At 45.8% G+C, this 23573-nt stretch overlaps 1 protein-coding gene across 46 annotated transcripts in view; it reads left to right on the forward strand.

Moving 5' to 3' along the window:
• Positions 1–23573, forward strand: part of MAP2 (microtubule associated protein 2) — a 186503-nt gene that overhangs the window by 63925 nt on the left and 99005 nt on the right. For 34 of the 46 annotated variants that reach the window (XM_015867896.2, XM_015867895.2, XM_015867920.2 and 31 more), the window contains exon 3: positions 13551–13615. The exons of 4 other annotated variants lie outside the window; for them this stretch is intronic. The gene's annotated coding sequence lies outside the window, so the exon portion shown is untranslated. Of the gene's footprint in view, positions 1–18; positions 38–11743; positions 11757–12933; positions 13183–13550; positions 13616–16066; positions 16163–23573 lie in introns of those variants that run through there. 8 more of the 46 variants (XM_015867899.2, XM_015867904.2, XM_015867898.2 and 5 more) reach the window with 5 other exon arrangements.

The following is a 23573-nucleotide window of genomic DNA, read 5'->3' on the forward strand; positions in this document are numbered from 1 at the left end:
GCAGGGGAGAGGACGCAATAAACAGTGGTGGGATAGGGTGAGTGATGGCTTTAATATTGGGATCTCCTCACCCTGTGAGATGTGCACCTGTTTGACGAGCACTCCTGTGGTATGCAGCTTTACATTTGGTTGCGCTCTTCCAGGGCTATCGTGTCTTCTTGTTTGTAGCTGTTCTGAAATCAGTAAGCAAACTTCTTTGTAGACCTGCATCTCAGTCATATTCTTTTCTTCGACACCAAGGCTCTTTCGTCCACCCGAGGAATTACCCTTTTAGAACAAGGACTGTGTGAAAGACAACTGACCCTGGGAGCAGTGACTTAGTGCCCTGCAAATGTGCAGGAGTGCAGGCTCCTTCCTCTTGCCCAGGCTCCTGGAGCAGCCAGGCAGCTGTTCCAGGAGTGGCTCAAGTGATGCTATGCTGCAGTAAGTGGTGTTTCTTGAAGGGCTGGTATTCCATATTACTCCTGGTCCTGCAGTTTCTGGCTCCCCCTGGGTACTGAGCTCTCTGCTACCCTTCCCTGGCTCCATCAGCAGCCTCCCCCTCCATGCAGGGCACCTGGTAGTGTGCAGCAGCGGGAGAATGGCAACCAAGCTGCCTTTCTTCTCTGCTATGGCCTTTTAAAGGATGTAGTAAAGCAGATGGCACAGTAAACAGCCAGCAAGTGAATAAGCCTGTTTGTCAGCTTGGGCTTTGCTCTGCACTAGCCTCTACAGGCAAACTCAGGTCCTTGCCTTTGGAGCCACTGCTCCTGCTGGGAGCTCTCCAGGGGAGAGGTTTGCCTGGAGGGCCACTTGCTGCAGGTTTTCCAGCTGCTTCCTTTTTGCTTTCTTTTTTTTGGTACATGGAGACAAGAGTTGTCCTGTGGTATCTGAGCCACTTCACTTTCCCCAGAGGATTCCCATGTTATGTGGTGCCACCTGAAAATGCACCAGCAGGTCTCAGCTGGGAGGCTGAGACCCATCACTTTGCTGACAGAGGTTGTTTGTCAGCATCTCTGTTGTCATCTGTTTACTGTGCAGCTGTTAAGCTTGCTGTGAGCAGGCACAGAACCTTGTGCACTGGGGCTGAGTATGTTTGGGAATGTGGCCTTATCTAGAAAGGCCAACCAAAATCGACAATAAATAAATAAAGCTGGCTTGCAGGAAATCTTTCCTTAGTCTGTTTATCCCGTTTCTGGAAGTCAGAACAGAGATGCAGGAGCTGGCTGGGCTCTTACCTCTGGTCCATCAGGCTGCTGTGTGCCTTCTAGCCTCTCTCCTTCTGCCCCACATGGCCTCCTCTCGTTTATTAGCAGGTGTTTGTAATGAGTCTTGCACTAAGAGGGGTTTTACTCCTGAAGTGTTTTTGTGGGCTTTGAGGGAAAATAATAGTAATTGGCTGGGCAATGCAGACAAATATCAGCTGGTGTACACAGGGAGGAATACAGGAGATTGAGCCCCCCGGCGCCTTTCAGGAAGCACAGATTAGTCCAGGGCAGGGAGTGCCTTTAGGTCTTTATTTAAAGGGCAAAACCTGAGCCTCAAAAATTAAATAGCAGCATGTGGAGTAGTTGAAGGAAAACAAAATGAGATAGCAAAAAATATATATCCCTTAAGCTTTTTATCTTGTCTTGTACTCAGAGTTCTCCATCATGTGGCAGACAGCTGCTCAGTGCATGTATACTAGGGATGTGCTGTCAGGAGACTTCAGTCTCCAAGTGATACCTGCCTTCTGCCGTCTGCTCATCAGGTTGCATGTTGCAGGGTAGAAGATTTTTTGAACTTACTGGAGTGTAAAATTGTTTTTTACCAAGCCATAAAAAATAAATCAGTGTTCAGTTATTTCTGTCTTGGCTATATGCTGGAGTCAATCTGAACATATGTATGAGTGCATGCTTATTAATAAAAAATAACTTTCTATAGAGAAGGTTTGTGGTTTTTCTGTTAGTTAAGCGAACGAGACAAGGAAAAAGGCTTTGAGGTTAGGTGGCAAAGTGGAGGCAAAACCACTGCGTTTTGTTTGTCCTGTGAATCTCAGCACCCTTGAAGTGTGGGCAGAAGTCTGACTCCAGGGCCTGCCACCTGCACTAAGCAGCTTTCAATAGAGGACTGGGGCAGTGATTACCTGTACCTCTGGGGCAGGGGATGAGAGGAACAAGCTCAGCACAGGGTGTTCTGTTGCTGCCTTGAGGGTATGGGGCCGAGGGAGTTGTAATGTGGCTGTGGAGTGCCGTCCTCAGGACAGGCTTTTAAGTGTGCTTAGTGACTGGTGAACCCTGTTTAACTCCTCTGGAGTGAGAGTATTTTGGGATTTAGGGAAGGTGGGAGGCAAGAATCAGCTGGTCTGCTTGATGGGCAGCAGATGGAGCATCAGAAGAGCAGGTTTTTTTTTTTTGTTTTTTTGGTTTTTTTTTTGAGAAGTTACTTTAAATCTCTCCAAAGGGAAGGAAGGCCATTATCTCCTGCCAGTGTCTTTCACTGAACCTTGGCATGTGCTCCTCATGTGGTAGTGTTGACCTGTGCCCTCAGGAGCAGAAAGGGAAAAGAACCTAGAGCACTGACCGTTGAATGCTGTGGTGGGAGATGGCCTTGGGAAGAAGATAGTTGAGCAGGCTGCTTTCATTAGGGCCCTCCTGATGGGCCCAGGGGGTCAGCAACTGGAAGCGGTCTAAATCCTGCAAGAAGATCAATGAATACAGTCTGCTGATGGAAGAGGAAAGGCTGGAAGAATTGTGTTCCCCAGCACGATGGTGGTTAAAGCTCCAGTGATGTGCTGAGCTCGGGTGCAGCCAGTGGCTGCTGTTGGAGAAACGCTTAGCATGTTGTTTGGTGGCCTCAGAGGCCAGCATCTTGCAGCACAGGGCTGGTGTGTTCTGGAGAAATAGGGGGTGCTCACAGAAACCCAGACAGCCTTACCAGAAGGGAGTTTTCTAACTCTTGCCCTAGTGACTTCCTGCAGCAGGTGTAGGTTTCCTATGTTTTGATTGAGTTGTGTTTTGTCCATATGTGAAAGCTGGTTATTTTGTCATGGTCCTGTATTTTGTTTGAGCGTTAAATGTGTTTGTGCTTTATTAATAACCTTTTTAATGTTTTCCCTTTATTACAAAGTGCACTAGCTGTTTCTCTCTTCGCTCTTCAAAATCTCGTCTCTAAGTAGGAAAGAATAAGAACTGAAATTGTGGAGTGGATTGGTTGGTAGTTTTCAAGCAAACAGAGAATGATTTAGTGCTTTTAAAACCTCACACATGTGATGAACAGAGAATAAATCCTATAATGAAAGCCCATTTCTTTTCCACTAATCTGTTGTCCTGTGACAGCGCTGTCAGAAAGGTTTATATCTGAGTGTAAGCCATGAAATATTGAAGGGTGTTGCCAGCTGTTCAAATTCTGAGATTTCTGTTTTGCATTGACTGGAAAGCAATTAAAGAAAGGTTAATGAGGGCAGCACCCAATATTAAGCAATTTGTGAGGGGTGTGAATCAGGGCTGCTATTAAACAAAGTGAATCCCAGGTTTCATGTGCTTAATCCACACAGGTTTAGGTGTCCCACCAGAGCTAACGCGATGGGCGTGTGCCTTAGGGCAGCATGTCCTGCTGAAGCCGTGTGGGTTGGCTGCTCCCTGCTTGCTGCTGAGCCCTGTCATTGCCACTGAGGTGCACCTAGGCTCAGAGCAGAGTTGGGAAAGTGATAGAGCTTAGGGAGACACGATAAGGTAACATTGTGCCCAAAAGGCCAGAGGGAGAAGGTAGCTCTGCTTGTTGGTGAGCCCTGGTAGCTAGAGGGGGGCGGAGAGGATATGCAGGGGGTACCATGGAAGTTCCTCTGGCTGGGATGCAGCTTCAGGGAGCACTGCTCAGCACTGTGCTGTGGTGTTGGACCTGCTTTGGGAGCACTGGAAGCACAAGCTGGCCTAAGCTTTGCATCAGCTATGTGTGGAGAATCAGCAGAGTTAAGGCTCAGCTCAGAGCATTGGATGCTTATTGAATATTCATCCCTTAATGATTTACGAGGCTAAAAAATATAAAGAAGTGACACTTCATATTTGTTAAAACAATCTCGTATCCTTGCTTAATATTGTTAGTGGAGAACTCTTGCCCAAAAGGGTGATCAGTGACACTGTCAGCTGAATAAGGCCTTTCAGATACGTCTGTCTGCATCAGCAATGAGAAAACTTGCTCTTGTTTTACAAAGGAATCATTTCTTTTAAATATAACACTTTCCTTCCCAGCGCCCCCTGCAATCAGAGTTCTCATTACAGCCTTCTTTCATCCCTTTGTCTAACATTGGCTGAAAATGCCTTTGTCTTCCATTTCCTTCAATTATTAATGATTCAGTTGTATTCTTTTTACCAACTGGTGCAGAGAGAACCTTGGAGCAAAGGCGTATTAGTTATTCCATTTATTCTCTGCTCTCCTTTCCTTCTGCGCTCTTTTTCAGTACTGTTGTGCTCTTGGTTCCACATCGCTGCCTGGAGATTTTGCTCTAACATAAGAGTTGTCACGGCCCAAAGGCTGTCTTTAATTCCAGACCTTTGTAAAAAAAAGAAGAGGTAAGGAGCCTTCTTGCAAATCCCGGGAGCAGCTGCGCTCTGGGGTCTCTGTTGCAGTAGCAGATGGGCCAACAGTTTCACCTGAAGCCGTCCCACCCTGGGGATGAGCCAGGATCTTGGGGGATGGCAGGTCACCAGCAGCACAACTTGTTGCTCCCAGCCCAGCTGAGGTGCATATCAGCAGGGTGGGCAGCAGAACGTGGCGTTCACGTGGAAGAGTTGCAGGGCTTGTGACACCTGCCTGCTGCCTGGGGGGCCCACCTTACTGCTGTGGAAATAGGGGCTTCTATTCCTGCCACTCTTTATATAAAAATATAGTTAACATGCTTTCCTAAGTGTGGAAAACTCAGCCCAACCTGGGGTCAAACCCAAAATTCATAAATGCGAACTAGAAGGAAAATGTGATTAGTTTGCTGGGACTTGTTATTGACAAATTAATGCTTTTCTATGACTTTTCAACTCTTCACCCATCCTGTAGATGCTTGTAAATCACGTGTTTGTGTATTTGTGCCAAAATCTTTGTCTAAAGGAGATTAAGCCGGTTGGTTTGTCATTTCCCACAGCTTGCTTTCAAGAGAGGGTGTGGTGTTTGGTCTCATCTTGGTCTGCTGTGAAACCTTACATGCTCTTCTTTAGTCATGAATTTGCTCAACTATGTCTAGCTTGTTTTGAGAGCTTCAGAGGCTGCTCTTACCCATTCTGACCAAGGTTCTGCTTCTTGTTAAAATTCAGTTCATGCAGTGTTTACTCACAGTTGATTTTATTTGTGAAAATTGAGGCAAATGTTGACTGTGTTGTATCCTACTCTTCTGTGCATCATCTTTGTTGTGCCTCTCTGTTGAACCATGACTTGCCCTGTTTGCTTTTCAGATTGCATTCAGTCTTTTTTGTTGCCTTTTATGCTCCTTGCTAATTGTGATTCATCCTTAGCTTTTCTGATCACATCCTTGTGCTTTTGCTGTCTCCAAGCTGTGTGGCTTTTGTCTCTGCTTTTTGTATTATTTCCTCTAGATATTTTGGTCTTTAAAAACCTTCATGCAATCGTGATAGTCTTCCCTTGTGTTGGTGTATGTTGCTGTAAAGCAGTGTCTGGATGGTTTATGGTAGCAAGTTCTCATGTTGGTCGGTGAAACGATGTGAGAAGCTCCCCAATTTCATGGCAGTGCTGCCACTGAGCTGTCAGCAAAAATGCCATTGATCTGAACGCCTCTCGATCTAAGGAAGGCCAAATCCCTTGAGGTGCGTCAAATAAGTTTCAAGCTTCTTTGTTTACTCGAAATTTCATTTTGCCAGGTGGCTTTATCTTCCAGTCCACTGATAAACCAGGTTTGACTTTAACCACGTTAACTTCCCTGAACCTGCTAATGGCAATGGCGTGTGACAGTCCTCTCCACACCCTGAGCTCTTAGGCAGTGTAAATGAGCACTGTTGAATGGTTTTTCACCCTGGAGGCAGCTGCCTAGTAGAGAGGAGAGCAGTTCCTCTTTACAGAGCTTCAAAATCATTCTGGACAGTGCTGTGAGGCCAGGGGAAATTAAACCTACCCCTGAGCTACCCACTCCAAGTTTGCAGTCATTAACCCATCTTGGTCTTGATGCAGCAGCTGCTGTGGGCTCTGTGGAGCTGTAGCTGATTTAATGTGTGTAAGCGAAGGGGGAATCAGGATCATTATGTTAACCACAGGAAATCTGCTTTTATGGTGATGAAAGCAAGAATCAATCACAAGTAGCTAATGAATTAGCCGGCGGTATCTGCGATGCTCGTTTCACAGTAAGTGCAACAGTCAAAATCCATTAAGAAGCAGTTTGCAAAGGGGTTCTCTGTGTGGAAGATGTCTGCTACGTGCGGTGCCCATGTTGCTGCCTCCACCTTGCCTTTGTCTGAGAAATACAAACTCTGGTCCAAACGCACGGCTGGCAGAGAAAGGCTTCAGATTGTCTGAGCTGGGTTTTGTCTTAGAGGTGCAAGTGGCTCTTAATTAGGACTGTTTTTACTGGAAAGCTGCAGTTTGCAAAGGGCAGCCACGGAGGAGACTTGTCTCCGTGGAAAAGACCTGTGTGCCCAGGCTGAGGAAATAAGCTGTCGCATCAGAGCCACGTAGCATCATGTCGGTGTCCTGTGGGTCAGCAGCGTTCTCATAAGGCAGCTTGTGTCGTCTCCTCTCCAGCCAGCGCACAGCAGCTTCTCCTTAGTGCGGCTGGGCTGCTGGTAGCTCCTGCCTGGGTTTCTGCATGACTGCCTCCGTTACATAAAGCACCGCTAAGTGAGAAGCTGTTCAAACCAATCCTGCTACATGTTGCTACATGTTGCTGCGATTGCTACTGCCTGTCTTGTTGGTTTTGCTGTCGAGGAAAAGCTTTGAGGTATTTGAGCTGAACAAGTTGGCTTTTAGGGTTCTTGAATGAATGAGTGGACATAGGGGAAAATAACTGAAAATCACTAGGTGGCTGGTTTTAGGAAGGCTGTGTTTAGCTGCTGCGAAGGGTATCTCTGAAGAAAGGTGAATCTTCCACTCACTTTATTAGCATTGTGAAAATGAAGGAACAAATGTGTTTTCTTTATGGAGCCCACAGATACAAGATCGGTTGAAGGAAAATCTGTTTCCAGTGCTGTTTCACCATGTGCCAGCTTCCCATGGAACTGAAGAATGTATGTATTTATATATCCCAAACCCACAGTTAGGCAAAACAGATGAGCTTGTTGTGTGTTTTACGTTATGGTTTTTGCTTGATATGCGTTTAAGGCCGTGCCAGCTCAGAGGTTATAATTTAATTGCATATCATGCAAAATCTGATTCAACAAATGAATCGTGAATTTAAAATATTTATAAGGATAATACGGAATGGTAACCAAAGCTTTTGTATGATGTAGCAGTTAATTGAAACCTGTAAGGTTACGTGATTGTTAAGAGAAGTACAAACTGATGTTGAAGTAAATCCTATCGCAGCAGTGGGATATTTTATTATAAGCAAGTTATGATTCGTCACCTCACCGATAGTCCAGAAGAGGGAAGTGATGAGAAAAAATGTAGGGTTTGCATCTGTATTGTTGTCTTAGTCATGATCCACACGATGGCAGGAAGAAGTGCTCAGTGAGTTTTGAGATCTGCACGGTGAGCTCAGTGCTGTGACTGTGCTGTGCTGCCTGAGTGCAGGCAGTGGCTCTTGGCCAGTGACATGGGGACTGGGCCTGCTAGGGCCAAACCTGCATATCTTACAGGAGCGGCTCTCACAGACACGTGTGATGGGAAGGTTGACTGTGATTTCCAGCACTACCTGGCAGGCTGGGATCCCACAGCCTTAGGAGAGTGGTTTCAGCGTCAATGAATCAGCACGATTGTCAGTTAAGCTTCTGTAAAGCACTGCTTATCTCTGTAGGCAGAGAAGGAAGGGCAGAGCTGCCTCTAAAGACAAGATGAGGCTGTGGAGGATGAACAGCGCAGCCAAGCAGAATAAAAAACTCTGTATTCTGCAGACGTCACACAGCACGTGATGTTCAGGCTTTTGACTTCTCTGTCCTTCACCTGTTGGGGAGGCAGGGATTGTGAGGGAGGTGTCAGAAAAGGTGAGGAAAGGGAGGGCACAGTGATGGGAGCAAACAGGAAACGTCTGGAACAGGAAGAGTGAGAGTGGAGCAGTGCTCAGAAAGAGTTGGGAGGAAGCTGTGGAGTGAACAGCCAGGTAGCAGCAGGGGTTTAGGAGAACTGGAATTACATAAAGCAGTTGATCAGCTTATAAAACCCCAGCTTTGTTTCTAACCTTGTCAGTCTATCTTTGGCTTTTTTGACACCCTGAATTCTTAGTTTACTCTCAGATGCTGTTTCTAAGAAGCTGACAAAACCTCCTTCTCCCACTGTGCTCAGAGCAGTCACGAACACTGTGTCCTGCAGGACTGTGGCCATAGTAGTTGCCTCCACCTCTAGTCTGTGTGGGAGGGAGGCTCTATATGAAGAATGACATCTTTAGGTGGACCAAAAGATTAATTAGCAATGTACCTTTTGCCTGCAGTGTGTACCAGTACTGCTTTCTTAAGAGCAAATATCTTTCCTGGAAAACCTGATTTCCCTTCCTAGTTTGCTGTGGCTGTAGTGCTGCAGATACTGCTTTACGTGGCAATGCATGCCATTTATCTCTCAGTGGGAGATGAAATTAAAGACAACAATGTAAAAGAAGAACAACTCAGCTCTTTCACTGGCATGTTTAAAATGGTAATGACTCTCTTGTAGACAGTATCTCTCTACCTACAGTGGCCCTGGACTGTATGACAGGAGCTTTGTGTTAGCACCTGTGATCTTTGAGCCTCCTTGTAACACAGTGCTGACTGTGCAGTTGTCTTGCAGTCCCCAAAGAGGTTGTGCACAGCTCAGGAACTTGCTTTTGTACGAAGCCGTGATGCTGAAGTGGCATTGCTTTATGTAGCAGTGTTGGTGCTGTTGATTATTTGTGATATCACAGACTGCAGGAACCCACTGGAAGTTGAAACCAACTTCCAAGGACAGTGAGCAAATCTCTGGGCTGGTGTGTTTGTGACAAGGCACTTAGGCTTTGCCAGTGGGATCACATCAGATGAGCTTACTGATGTTTCTGCAGTTCTGAGACTGAGATTTGCCTCTACCGTGCTGAAGGTTAAGTTGCTTTTCCTTTGTGGATGGGCTTTGAGCCCAGGGAGTTCAGCTGGGCCACCAGTGATACCAGGCATCCCCTGAGTTAGCTAAACAAGCACCGAGCCTGGGCTGTTCCCTCTAGCTGGCTCTTGCTGCTTTGTTAGGAGGCAGCTATACAAAACTTCATACTGCAGCAGTTATTAGCTATTATAATGCATCTACATGCAAAATCTGGGAGCTAACCAGCATCTGTCAGGATTCTTGCTTTCTTATTCTTTTGCTCTCATTGATCACTTAACTGAAAACCAAAGATTTTCTAAGAAAACCTGGGAATGTGTTTATGTGACAACTTCAAAGGGTTCTGTGCGGCATTGGCATTTCTAAAAAGCAGGCCTGGAAGGATTTGAATATCCCACATCCTTCAGTGTGATTTCAGCAACATGCTGGCATGGAGTGAAATGGAAATGAGAGCTTCCTAGGTACTCTTCAAATCTATTATTTAGTTGAGGAGTCAGTTTGGATTCACAATGTGCCTGAAAATATCCATCTGACATTTCAAAAACAAATAAGCTGAGATGTAAGGAGGAAGAGTGGACGTAAGTTATCCAGGTTCTGAAGGCTCCTTTCTGTACTGATACTTCTCAGGAGCTGCAGTTGTGTCAGCTGGCTGTGTTGTGCAGCACAGCAGGCCCCTGCATGGCTGCTGGGGCATCACCAGGATGTGTCTCTGGGCTGGAAGAAAGGCAAGGTTGTCCCAGGAAGGTGATGCAATGGGCTGTGGTGCAAAGGCAGAGGGTATGGCTGATGGGAAGAAATTATCCCAACTGAAGAGGCTCTGGAGGAGTTGACAGCACAGTGGTGGTAGGTCTTCTGCTGCATACTCATTCCTTGGAGGGGGGAAAAAACCATAAGGAGACTAAACTCCACATCTGGACAGTTCCTGCCCTACTTGGAAATCTTTTTCCCCTTTCTGCCACAGAAGCTGCTCCTTCAGTCTACAACCTTTTGCTGTCTCCTCCCCACCCTTCTTCCTTGCTGTACCAGTAACCATAGAGATGCCTCCAGCCCCAGCTTCCTCACCAGGAGCTTCACTCCTGTGAAGGAGCTGGTGTGGCGTGCTGCATGTGCTGTTCCAGAATTAATTACTGTCCTTCTATTTTGTTCTTTTTCCTGTTCAAGGAGGGGAGGAGGGGGAAGAAAAGCAAGTTTCTCTATCAAATGGCTGGTAAAATAAATGCTCCAGTGTTTATTACTACTGCAGAAGAACAGGCAATACTTAGTCTAGAAAAGCCCGTCTCCTCTCAGCCTTTCTAGTAGGTAGCCATCCCCAGTGTCATTCTAAGTGCTAAAACAAGAAAGCATAAAAAGAAAATTCCTTTTTCCAGGACTATTTTTACCAGAGTGGTGCAATTTTTGTTCAGTAGGCTTATTCCTCTTCATCTACATCACTGATCATATTAGATGCTATTTTAGGCATTGCATAAAACGTTCACCCAACCTATTACTAAAAAAGAAGCAACCAACCCCCAAGTACTTTGTTTAAGGCAGGCTGTGTGATTTTTGGCAGGGACTTGGGTGTTAAGAGCTGAGGTTGAGGATCTGGGAGAGTCTTCCATCTTAGCTTGGATACAGAGGTTGAGGCGAGCCCAAGCCCCTTAACTGCTCTCTTTTCATCATCTTTAAAATGAATAGAATGCTGACAGTATGCCCTTTCAGTATGTCTTTCAAATAACAAGTTGTGATAGAAACCATCTCTTGTTTTGCCCAGCACCTTGTGCAGTGTGACCCAGAATGTAGCTGGGTCTTATAAGCAATCTTAAGTACGGTAATGAAAGAGAGTGCCCTATTCTACGGAGCCTTACCAAGCTCTGCAGGAATGTTTTGGGGCACAGGGCACAGCTTGGCAATGAACATTATCAGTTCATTCACCCTTGTGAATCTTGAGAGGTCAGTAGGAGCATCTCAGAGCTGTTTCTGGAGCTTTTCAGGACTTATTGTAATGCCTTGACCTTCCCAGCCCAGCTGTTGGTTTTGGGACCTCCCAGAGCTGTTGATTGCTCTGGGGGAATGTTGGGGGAAGAGCGACAGGCAGGAGGTGGCCATGGGAGTGTGGGAGGGTTGGCAGCAGGGCTGGGATCCAGCACCAGCTGGGAGGTGGGGGAGCTGAGCAAGACGAGGGCAGAAGAGTTTCCTTGGTTTCTGCAGTGGATGAGCTCTGCAGTGGGAGATTTGGCAGCGGCAGGCACCCCTCTGGTGAGTCACAGGAGGCTTTCTCAGAGGAGAAGTCTAAGGATTGCGCTAGTGCTGCTCTTGCTTCATTTTCCATTTCTCCTGAAAGCCTTTTTGCTGCCGCACAGTGCCTGCTCCATCCTCATTCTTGTTCCTTACAGGTTGTCTTTGGGGGCTACCTTCCTGTACTCCTCCTTACTGCTGTGATGCTTTAGAGGAGGGGGGTAAAGCAGGCAGGGCAGGTGTTTTTGAGGCACTGGGATTTGTTCATAGAGATAGATGAGGGTGGAACATCTCACTGACGAAGTTTGATTGATGTGTGAAGAGTCATTTTCTTGTGGTCATGAGGGAAGGCAGGAGAGAATTGGTTCCCTTTGTAGCCCTCTACACCCAAAGTCTGGGGAGAGAGAGGAACCCTGAGAATCCACATGAGATTTGTTGCTCCTTCCTGCAAGCCCAGTGTCTCTCTCAGAGGTAAATGGGGTTTGTTGGACCTCTACCGAACTTGGTGGCATGGAGATATGGAGATGTGTTGTCTTCCTGCAAGCATCCTTCTTTCTGAAGGGTTCTGCTGGCACAGGACCAGAGAAGCATGTGCTTACATTGGGAACAGGTCTGGTTGGCTTCCTTTTGGACTGTAGGGACCTCTGAACTCATCTCCAGCCCTTTCCAGTTTCCCTTTCCAGTGGGGCTGGGTTCACTGGGTTCTCGTGACTGCTCCATTGCTAAAAGCCTCTGTATGCTTGTGCTGATGTTTCATTACAGAATGACAAAGGTCAGAAAAAAGAGTTCACCTTTCAACTCCTTGGTTTTAATACCCTCATCCCTTGCTCGTTCTGTCCTGTCCCTTCCCAGCTGTGCCACTTCTCCCCAAATACAGTGCAGCTTCACAGCTCAGTGATCCCATGTCATGCTCAGATGGATGACCAGAAGGAAGCCCTGGAACACGTAGGTGCAGCTGGGGCAGTAAGCCTGGATGCCACACAGCAGCTCATGTGCGAGCACGACTGTGCAGTGATCACTGCTGCCCTGTGTTATTCATTAGTCCTGAAGGGTCCCTGATCCTCTCTGCAGCACTTCTGAGTTCTACCTGTTTTTATTTTCCATTGCTGTGGATAAACAAATGGCAGGCTCAGATGACAGTGTAAATGAGCTGCTTGCGACACGTGAACAGTAGCCTGGGATTAAAAAAAAAAAAAAATGGAGAAGGGAGAGCGAATCTCACCCCTAATCCATAATGCAGAAAACATTAAATCCATTCAGACCTCCTTTTCACTGTACTGGCTGTAAAACCTGTTTAGGATTTGGATCGGCATCGCAATGGAAACCGTGTGCGTTGTGCCTGTGTGCCGTGTGTGCTTGTGTGCGTTTGGCAGCGGGACAAAAGGGACCGGCTGATGATATTCATAGGCTTAAAGGCCCGATTCCTGGGGACGCACTTGGTTGGATGCAATTAAAATGCCTGTCAGGCAGTTGATAGCAGAAAGCCCTTGACGAACTGCTTAGGCAGCCACGAGGTGCAGCATCCTATTGTAAGTGGATGATGGCGGAGCTGGTGGGTTTGTCATCATTCTGGAAATTTCTGTGGCCAGTGAACTCCCTCTTCCTCTCCCACTCACCCTCTTTTCCTTTTCACCACTGCGGGGATGACTTCTAATTTGCAGTTTTCCTGACGTACCCATGGTAGATACAAGCCGGTGGCTTGCGGACTGCGTCTGTCTGGAGATAGGCAGCGAGCTGATGGATAACAACACTCCAGGAGAATGATTATGCAGCAGTTGTTTAAGGATAGGCTTTTGTGCTATGGCAGCATATGAGCCGGTAATGATTTTCTTTTTAAATTGTCAGCTTTGTTTGCTCTGTGAGGATTTGCCAGTTATACCTTCACGCTGTAGCTTTGTGGGTTTAGTCTGCTGTAGATTGAATTCTGTAGCGGTGCATGCTGAATGGATTAAAATGTATAGGTAATAAACTTCAGCAGTTTTGCTGATGAATTTACTCGCTGCATACATAATATTTATTCTAAGCACGCATGCCTTTGTGCACAGATACTGGTATCGATACGTCTGTGTGCATCCAGGTTTTTGCATAATGGAAAAAAAGAACTTTTCTCATCGCTGGAAGCTGTTTTTCATCAAAAATGAAGTGTTTTCTTTCTTTTCCCACCCACCTTTGGTTTATTTTAACAGATTCTCCAACATCTTGTCTTTGACGTGATCCACTAATCGGAATCTGCTTGGTCACAGAGCGGAAGGTAGGGTGCCTCTGTATTTGAATGGGGATTTAAGGATGTGGGATTGAATGTGAAGCTGGGTGTGGATCGCTCTTTGTTTTCTGTGCCTTATGTGTATTTTTCAGTTTTGTTTTCAACATTAATTAGCATTTGTCATTTTACTGAACTGTGCTGTGTTGCAGCTTTGTATGGATTTTTTTAAACTGTTTGGCCAGGCACTCTGAAGTTATTTCTGGTGTGTATGCATATGCTCTGGCTATTTCATTAGCCCTTTCTGCTACCAAAGGGTGAGGCAGAAAGCTGAATGTTTGCCTTGCTTTGTTCTAGCTGGGGTACATACCCATCTCTGTTTATACTGGGTGTGGGGGCTGCCAAAGATTGGTTTCAGCAGCCGTGCAATGCTTGCATTCTCAGAACAGGGTTAACTCGGTGCCTTGCTCAGAGCAGGTACAATCTATCACACCAGCAGAAAGCATAGTGCTGTTTTCATGCTGTATCGCTTTCATGGAGGAGGGAAACTTCTTTTAACCCATTCACTGCCACAGGGAATTGGTGTTGCTCAGCTTAGGGGCTTTATGTACAGCATCTCAGCAGCCTGGCTGGGCGGAGCAGTGCTGGCAGAATTTCTATCTGATGGCCGTTTTTTCTCTCAGACCTTCAGAAATCATTTATATATGGCAAAATGAAGCAGATGGACCAGGGTTTTTCTGATAATGTTGTTGCTGGTTCCCAAGAGAAGTTTGTTATCCACTGTCCCCTAATACCTTTTGGCTTTGGTTGCTTTAACTCTTTGAGGTGTTACCATGCGTTATTCTTATCAGATATCAGAGCTCATCATATATCTTAGCTCAGCATTTAGACCTGAAGGCAATATGTGTGTTTGTAGGGCAGGAAGCAAAATTTATATGTGCTTTAGTTTGTAGGAAAGGCAGCTGCATTTCTAACGTGGCTAAGACTGGGAATAATGTTAACTTGGTGAGAAAGCCTGGTCTCATGAAATGCCCAGTGGGAGTCACAAACAAGCAAGAACCCTGAGCCAGAACTGCAGCATGGCAAGGAAGCAGGCCACTGCTAGCAGCAAGGGGTGCCTGAAATGTTATGAATAACCAACTTCATTGGTTTAGTTGATTACTGAGGCTAATAGTGCTCCTTCTGGGAGAAAGCATTACTGAATTCTTCAGGACATTTCCCCACCTGGTGATCTCACACACCATTCCGTTCCTCATTTTCCTCTCCCATACATCTTTCTGTTCTCTTGGCTCTTGTATTCTCCCTGTCTTTGGCAGAAGTCTTCTTGCCTAATAGGCTTTGTGGCTAAATAAAATTCTTCAAAGGAATGCTTTACTTGTTATTTTCTTTAGTTGCTCTTATTGCTATTTACTCCTGGTATCGATTATCACTCAACTCATGGAAATAGAAAAACCTGAAGTAAATAGCATACAAAACACTTAAATTCTCAGGAAAAAAAAAAAAAATATGCCTTCAGCAATCTGTCTTTAGCTAAGAGCAGGTCCTTTCTCCTCTCCCTACTTTTAATTGCACTTCCATTATCCAGGGGCAACCAGCCAAGCTGCAGTCTCATTCTGATTTCATTAATGTTTTGCAAACTCTGTCTCAAGGACTAACACTGCTTGCTGGGCTTGATGTCAAATCCAAGGTTTTGCTGCAGCACAGGGGAAGGGAAAATGAAGGATCTCTGACAACTGGAAGTGATGGCTTTGTTAGCAGGCAAGTAGAACTGCGCAGTCTTTACAGTGTCACTGCATAATGAATCAAAATTGTTGGCAATGAGACCCTCTTGTTTGAATAGTTTTCATTTCCTATGGAAATGCTTCTTATCTTCTGTGCACAGTATCTTATCAGATCTCTGCGGTCTCCTGCAAACAAAGAAAGGGTGTCAGCTCTGTGTTTATAAAGCAGCGTTGGTGTGGGGATTGTTCTCTGTTTTTTGAACAAGCAGTACATACATGTTTCTTACACCTCTGGTTTATCAGTCACTTTAACCTCCTCCCTTGATCTGAGCTTTTGAGATGCACATTACCAATTAATTCTACTGTTGCAAAGAAGAAAAAGATGCCACGCTGGCAAAAAAAAAAAAAAAAAAAAAAAAAAAAAAAAAAAAAAGAAATGATTTTAAACATCACAATTTTCTTGACGTAAAGAGGGACTAGTTAAGAAAATGTGGATTAACAAGATTTAACAATTCTATGGCCACAGGTGCAGAATAAGATGGCTTAGAATATCAAAAGAAAAACAGGTTAGCTGATGCAGAGAGATAACAGAAGCCAGATCTTGCAGTGGCAATGAGGGGTGTTAGATCGGCTTGTGGGCTTTGGGGCACGTGCCCAGAATGACGTGATGTATGGCACTCTCCTTTATGGGACACGGTGACCAAATGCGCCAAAGGCATTCAGAAGCAGCGCATGTCATTAGCTCGTCCCCAGGGCTTCTTGTGGGGAGTGGCATCAGGAGCCAGCTTGGCCCTGCAGTCTGCTTGCATCCCAACGCTGTCATCTGGCTTTTAGCTGCACTTAGTAGATGGCTCTTTGCTCAGCACATGCAATGGAGGTAAGGACGAGTTTTGCTTTATGTCTTTTTTAGGCGGGATCTTAACATCCTCATGTCTCTCACCAGAGCTGGGTTTAGATCACTAGTACTGTTGTGTTTTTTTCCCTACAGTTACATGGAACAAGCTTTTTTTATTATTATTATTATTAATTAATTATTTTCTTTATTTGAGCAATGGAATTAGTGACATTGAGGTTCCTGTTAATTTCTGTCTTGTACTTGATGATAAATTCGCAGCGGAGGTTAAACTGATTAGAAAGGCTGTCTCCTAGGCAAAGGTTTTGGTGGCAAGTAAGGGTCATGGCTTTCCTTTGAGTTAGTAGTCGCTTGCAGGGTCTGTCTCATTTACTTGATCATCTGTTTTCATGTGACTTGTAGGAAATCTGCTATCTCTGCTTCTGCACCAAAACAGGCTGAAGTTGGTCCCTTGACTCAAAAATTATTAGTTAGGGAGAATGTAATCCACATAAAGCCTGTTTATATTGGGTTAGAGTTGAGCTAGTAGATTGTCATCCTGATGAAGAAGGTTCATTTCATATGAGTTTATATCTTTTGCTCTTCTCTGCTCCTGCCACAACTTCCATTAGCCTTGCACCAGAGCATCCCAGTTTCTCTGTGGCCCTTTGCTATCATCTGCACAGGACACAGTGAGTGCTGGAGTTGCCCTGGGTTCAGGCTGGCTGGCACTGAGTACATTGTCTTCTTTAGAAGGTCAGAGTCAGCAGTGAGTGGTAAAACTTGTACCGGTGCTTTCACCATTTGAGGGGAAAGGATGACTCACCTCAGCTTTGTTCTCCATTTCTCGGAGGAAAATGCGCTCTTGCTCTCAGGCTATGTTTAAATATTAAGAGTTAGGATAGTGGATTACAGTAGCAGAAGTTTGGTTTAGTAACTTCAGGAAGGATACCCTGTGTAACCTGTCAGGAAAATAGCCATCAAATCACAGAAATCAGTGGGGGAAGCAACTCATCGTGAGTTCATCTCAACTCATGTGGCCTCTGTTGCTGGAAGAAGTGATTAGGGTGCAGGCTTTCATTTGGGAAGCTTATGTCATCTTTGTACTTATTTTATTGGTCTGTGCAAAGTCAGATTCCAGTATACTCTTCAGGAGAGTTATATTCACCATCTTCACAGGGCTTAAAATGGTGGTTTCTGTCTTGGCTGTGATAACTGTTGTGGTTTGGGTATAAGCACAGTAGCAGGAACAACCAAAAGACTGGAATACATTTAGTAAAATGCTAATTTCCCTTTCCTTCACTTATCAACTTAACCCTTTCTTCCTGTGAACCTCTTTGCTGTATAGGAATTGTGTTGTGATTATACAGGTCTGCAGTGGCATTTAACGTGATGAATAAAAGGCAATTAACTCACTTGCCCCATTTATTCAAGGGGTGCTGCTCCCCGATGGGAACCCGAGCCTGACATGACAGAGCTGGGAAAGCCAGGAGAGTCTGCAGTGCTGGTAGTGTGGTAGGAAAAAACCTATGGAGCAGCAATGCTGCTGACTCATGCTTTGCAAACCTGGAACATTCCCCGAAAGGCTGGAGATGCAGATTAACTTCCTTTCCCTGCTGTGGTCAGAGGACAATTCATTACATTATCTGCCACTGACTGAAGCCTCTAGATAGTTATGCACTGCTGCTTTTGCACTGATACTTGAGGGAGTGCATTAGTGTGGAGCTTGCGAGAAATCATGGGCAATTTATTTTAATACATTGAGTGTCGATCAGTGCTAAATCACAGAAGCTATTCAGATTTGTTTTCTGAGTCATCCCGGCTCTTGTGATAAGGTTATTTGTCAGTGTGTGTGGTTAGTAAATTGGTTTCACTTTTTCCTTTTTTTACTTTTAATATTTGCACTTAAAATTGCAAATATATTCCTTAATTGGCCAAAAGAAAATGAGTCACATTGAGGAAAGTGCCTTTCTTTAGCCTCTTCATCACCAAAGGGAAGAGGTTTATAAGTGCTAGAGACAGGAATAGAGAGCGGTGGGGGAAGGACCATAGAGCTGTGTGTGTATATGTCAATACAAAGCTCCTGCTGTTGTCTGGATGTCTCAGTAGCCTGTGTCTGCTGGTCCTGGGCCATTTCTGTCCATGTGCCCTGAGGGACTCGAGTGCTGTGCTGCTCAGCAGTGGAATGTTTATTAGTGATGAACATCATCATGTGCTGGAAGCCATAGATCTGACTTTGGCTGGGGAGAGAAAGGGATGTGTGTGGCAGCTTGCGGGACCTGTGCGTGACATGTCCACCCTTCTCCACTTAGGTGTTTGAGTTATGGCCGTGGCCTGTAGGCAGTTATGAAACAAATCCACAGCATATTGCTGTGATATGTTCCTTGAGAAATCACTGATGCCTTTGTGTATGCGACAGGAAGGTCCTCTGCAAATGTAGCACAGCAGAGGGAACCTGGTGCTAAAGCAGCATCTGATTTTTGCAGGAGGAAGAGAGCCAGGCTGTGTCCTGCAGCTAGAAGCTCTGTCACCTCAGGGCTGCAGAGCGCTACTGTTGGTTGCTGGCCTCAGGCCTCAGCGTGCTGCTGGCAGCAGTGCACAGGCTGGTGCCTGCTGCTCTCCTGCAACCGTGCCTTACATCTCCTGTGAGCATCAGGGAGGATGCTGGTGTCTGACCATTTCTGTACTGACATGTACAAGATACATCATTGGAATCGATGTTGAGTTTCATGTGGCAAGAACCCTCACTGGCCAGTGTAGTTTCACCTCTGCTATAAATTTAAGATTACTTATATATATATATATTTTTGCACAGGGCTGCAGTGATTTGAGGTAGTTTGGGTTCTGCTTTCATATGCTGTAGGCCTGGGGACCGGGCTGTTGTGTCCATTAACTAGCACAACGATACCTTTTGTGTCCTCCTGGTCACCCTGAGCAACAGGGAGCAGTCTCACTGCAAAGTCAGCTTGCTTTCTGGTTCATCTGTAAGCCAAAGACATGAGATCCCAGTGCGCTGCCACAGGCCACCTGAGAGATCTCTGGCTGGGGACAGGGCAGGGACAAGGCAAGTAATGTTTAATAATACAGGACAGAACTACCTGCCTCAGGATTTCCAGAGTTGCAGCAGTTACACTGAAATCTGTCTGAGGGGATGTTTCTGTGCATCAATCCCAGATGCAACGCAATGGTGGTGGTTCAGCTATTTGATTGCCTTTAAGGACCTCCATATTGTATTAATGCAGTACCAGTTGAGTTTACACCAACCCAAGATGGCTGAGAGCCGTACTGATAGTGTGATGATAAAGTATGGCATCACTGCAGCTGCAGTGTGTGCCGACAAGTCCGTGTGCCCAGCCTCACCTTGCTGCTGCTGTGGGGTGCGCCATGGCTGCTGTGGTGCTTGCCTATGGGCAGCAGCCAGTGAGGAGAAATCCCTGCCCCAAGGTAGGATGTTTCTTAGGTCAGTGGGAAACTAGCAGCACACAAGGTTTATTCTACATGAAGCATGGTGTGGCTGTCAGTGCTGTGCGCTAAGCTTCTCTCCCAGAATGCATGCACTGCTCCTGTGCCGCGTGCTCTGCATCTCTGCAAGGACAAGGCTGAGAAATCTCAGGTTTAGCAACGTGTTGGTAAAACTAAAGGGACGTCAGCAGCAACTTCATTTCTCCTTGGACAAATGCACAGAGTCTAGGAGAACTGAATCCTCTTCCTTGGAAAGTTGTCACGTAGTCCTGCAGTACAAGCAACCACATTCATAATCATTAAAAGGAGAATTGAAGCTTTTCTTTTCAGTGGTGGTATTTTGTAATTAATAAAGAGAACAGCCATATTTGTAGCAGCAACTGTGAGAAACAGATTTGCTGACTTCAGCAACATTTGCTACAAAATACTGAGGATGCCCACGAGTATGTAAATGAATGTGCTCATCCTTAGGTTTGTTGTATTTCGTGTCTGTTGACAGAGGTGTCTTTCCTTGCACCAAATACTTGTGGAAGTTATTATGAGCAGGTAAATACATAGATTCATATGTACAGTGTCTGAATGTAGTTTTGCATTTGGATCACTAACTGGCATCTGTACAAACCTGAAAGACGCTTCTGAGCCTTCCCCAGAACAGGAAACTTGAGCACCTCAGTGATAAATTATAGAACACAAAGGGTGGAGACCTGTTCTGTGATAGAAGTAATGCATCCAGACATCTTGCAAACAGTTTGCAAAGTGAGAATAAATCATTGAAAGAGAATATTTACAAACAAAACTGCCAACCAAGAAGTTACTGGTCTGGGTGGTGGCCGTTCTCCCTGGTCCCCACACAGTCTGCTATTTGCTGTATTGTGTTTGCCAAGGAGGGATCTGAAATTCCATGAGTCAGATGCCTTGAGCTTCAGAGAGGATTTGTGTGACCCTGAGTGTGGCTGGGAAGGGTTCTCAGGAGTATAGTATTATCATGGTAGAATTCAGTGTTCTTGTGTTCTTGCCCTGTAACTCGCTTTCACCTTGGCAGTGTTTGGCAGATCCACCACTACTTAAATCCAGCTGGTGGTGGCGGTTGTTTTGTTGTGTTCCTCATATACCAGAGCTTTTCTCTCCCCAGACAGGTCAGGAGCCAAGGTGCCTGCAGTAGTATGACCAGATAGCAGGGCTCACGTTTCCCTAAGAGTTGCTGTTTCTGGGCTGTGGAGGAGCAAGCAGCATCACCACAAACCAGCTGTTGTGCTGTGCCTTGGCTGGCAGTGTTGAAATGCAGCTGCAGAGAAATGGGGCTGTGCCAGAAAGGTGCATTTTGAGACTTTTGGCACGTAGTAGGGACAACCCAGATCTGATGTGGATGTGACTGTTTACTGCAGCCTGGCACGACTGCCAGTGCCAGCCCACGGTGATCTGCTGCGCGGTGCTGCTACAGCTATTTCTGGTAAGGAAGTCGGTGGGAGGTGTCTGCAGCCTTCCAGCGAAGCACCAGCTGGGATGATACAGGGATGTGTGGGGCAGAGTCTGGCCCAAGCACAGGTCAGGAGCTGCTGCCCGCACTCCTGCAGAGTAGCATTCACCTGTGGGAAGCTTTCTGCTCACAGATGTGCAGTGCTGCTGAGGACAGTTTGTGCTTTTACAAATTGGAGAGCCTGAAGCATCATATTCTATTTCACTTTCCTCCCCTGCCCCTTCAGTTCTAAGGGGATCCGTGTGGAAAATGTTACTCTCTTCTGCAAGTTGTATTAACCCAGGGTTCATGGAGACCTTGTGCAATTGCTGTATATTCCTTATAGACAACTGGTCAGGTGACTGTGGTTCTGTTTCAGGTGCGTGTCAAGCACTAGAAATACCACAGCTCCATGTGGATGGACACTGGATAACATCGTGACTGCTTTGCAAAGTACTTCTTGGCTGCGGAACACAAAACTTAACTTTTATTTTCGTCTGTTAAGCAGAGTGTATTCTGTATGAACATCAGGGTTTGACAATGGATTTTGCTTTGCAAAAGATTTGTCATTTCCCCCCCAACACACCAACCTCTGAATGTGGAGAAAAGCAGTGAAACCTGTGGAAAGGGGGCACAGTCAAATCCTTGTGTTTCTCATCCGCGTGTTCACTTCCATTTTGCTAGTGTTTGTGTTTTTGGTAGCTTTCTTTGTTACGAGGATGTGAGCATCTCCCTTTTACCAGCACCATTCCCTATAGAGTTCACTAAATGCAACAAGATGCCCATAATCTGTGTTTTGTCAAAGCAAAGGGTTTTGAATCCAAACCTTTGGATTCAATTCAAGTTACGGTGTTAAATAGGCTTGCTTGCACTGGTGCCTTCCATCCCCTTAAAACAAGAGGAAGAAATAGTTTGTCTGGGGAAGTCATATGTTGAAACAGGCTTAAAAGGGCTTGTGAGGATTTACAGCTGTGAGTGTTTATGAGGACTGAACCCGGAGTGCTTCCGTTTCCCAGCAGTACAGATAGCAGAGACAGTTACACTGCACAGCCCAATCTCTGTTGTGTTGTTGCCCCTGCCTTGTGCTGTGTTAGCGGGAGGGCCCTGTTGGACTGCACTGAGTCTGGCTGAGATGCTCTGTCCAATGCAGTGCTCCTTTTGCCTTCCCCAAGCTGCTGCTTTGTCCCAGGCTTCAGCACACATGTAGCCAAGTCACAGAGGCACAGCTTATCGCTGCTGGGAAGGAGCATCTGTCCCAGCTTTGCTTATTTTGCACTTGTCGGGGAGGATGGGTGGATTTATAAATGATGGTGTAGAAGGGAAACCCGTGACCTCTGCACCTGCTGCAGGTTATAGGGCTCCATGTGATGCGAGCCAGGCATTGAATCCACACGTCTGGAGCTGGGATGGGCGTAGGAAGACCACTTAGCTGTTTAAATAGACTTGATGGCTATTGTGTGGCTGCCATCTGTCCTCCTTCACACAGCTTTGTTATCATCTTTAACCCCATCTTACTAGGTCTGTAAAGCACTGGTCAGTGTGCATTCATTGCTGGATAAAGGAGCCGCTGCTTTTCTTAACAGAAAATAATCTCTCTCTGTAATAGCACTGAATCATTCTTTTCCCCTGCTTTTGGCATGCATGGCTTTCTGTGTCATGACTGATAGCAGGGACCTTACTGCAGCGTTTACCCTCCTGAGAAATCAGTGTGCTTTAATGGGGTGCTCAGCTCTAAACAGAAACCAGTAGCTGTATATGCAATAGCTGTAGCGTTAGATGTTGAAAGCAAACATGCAATTTAGTATTTAATGTATTAGCAGGGAAATAAATCCAAGGTTGAGGCAGGACAAGGACTGGATGTGGAAGGTGCTTCAGGTGCTTGAAAAATTTTGCTCGCAAAAGGTGGGAGGATTGAAGGAGCTTGAAGGGACTGCCGGTAAGAAAAACGCAGAAGCAAACGTTCAACGTATTGCATGGCCTGTTCTTTGTGCCTGCTGTGTTGGTATCTGTATCAGCCTGCTCACCTGCTGTCAAGAGATGGTACTGTGGCAGAAGCTGGTTTTGCTGTCTGCCTGGCAGGGCTGAGCAGGCTGAAGTTCTTTGCAGCTCTGGCCCAAGTCCAGCACTGGCTGTGTGCAGCAGCTGCAGGAAGGCTGCAGCAGTGCATGCGGTCTATGGTTGATGTTCTATTGATGTGTTTTAGCCCAGTGGTCTCAACATCAGAAATGAAGACTTATTAAAGAGTTGTAAACACTGAAGTGCCCAAGTGAAATTCTTCTGTACTGCGCATGGCTCACATTCAGAGTGTGAAGTGGAAGGGCTGTGTAACCACTGCAGGCTCACTTAAGTAAAACTAAGAAGCAATTGGGAAGCAGAAAGGCCATTGTAAAGAAAATATTGTACTGAATAAAACAGTTTGGGAGTCCTGAAGCTGGTGTGGGGATGCTCAGACACAACATGATCACACATATGAAAATCTATTCTTAGGTACAGATTGTGACTTGAGGTTCAGAGCAATGGAAGATTGTTGCTTTTAGG

The sequence above is a fragment of the Coturnix japonica genome, chromosome 7 (genome assembly GCF_001577835.2).
Source record: "Coturnix japonica isolate 7356 chromosome 7, Coturnix japonica 2.1, whole genome shotgun sequence".
Classification (NCBI taxonomy): Eukaryota; Metazoa; Chordata; class Aves; order Galliformes; family Phasianidae; genus Coturnix; species Coturnix japonica.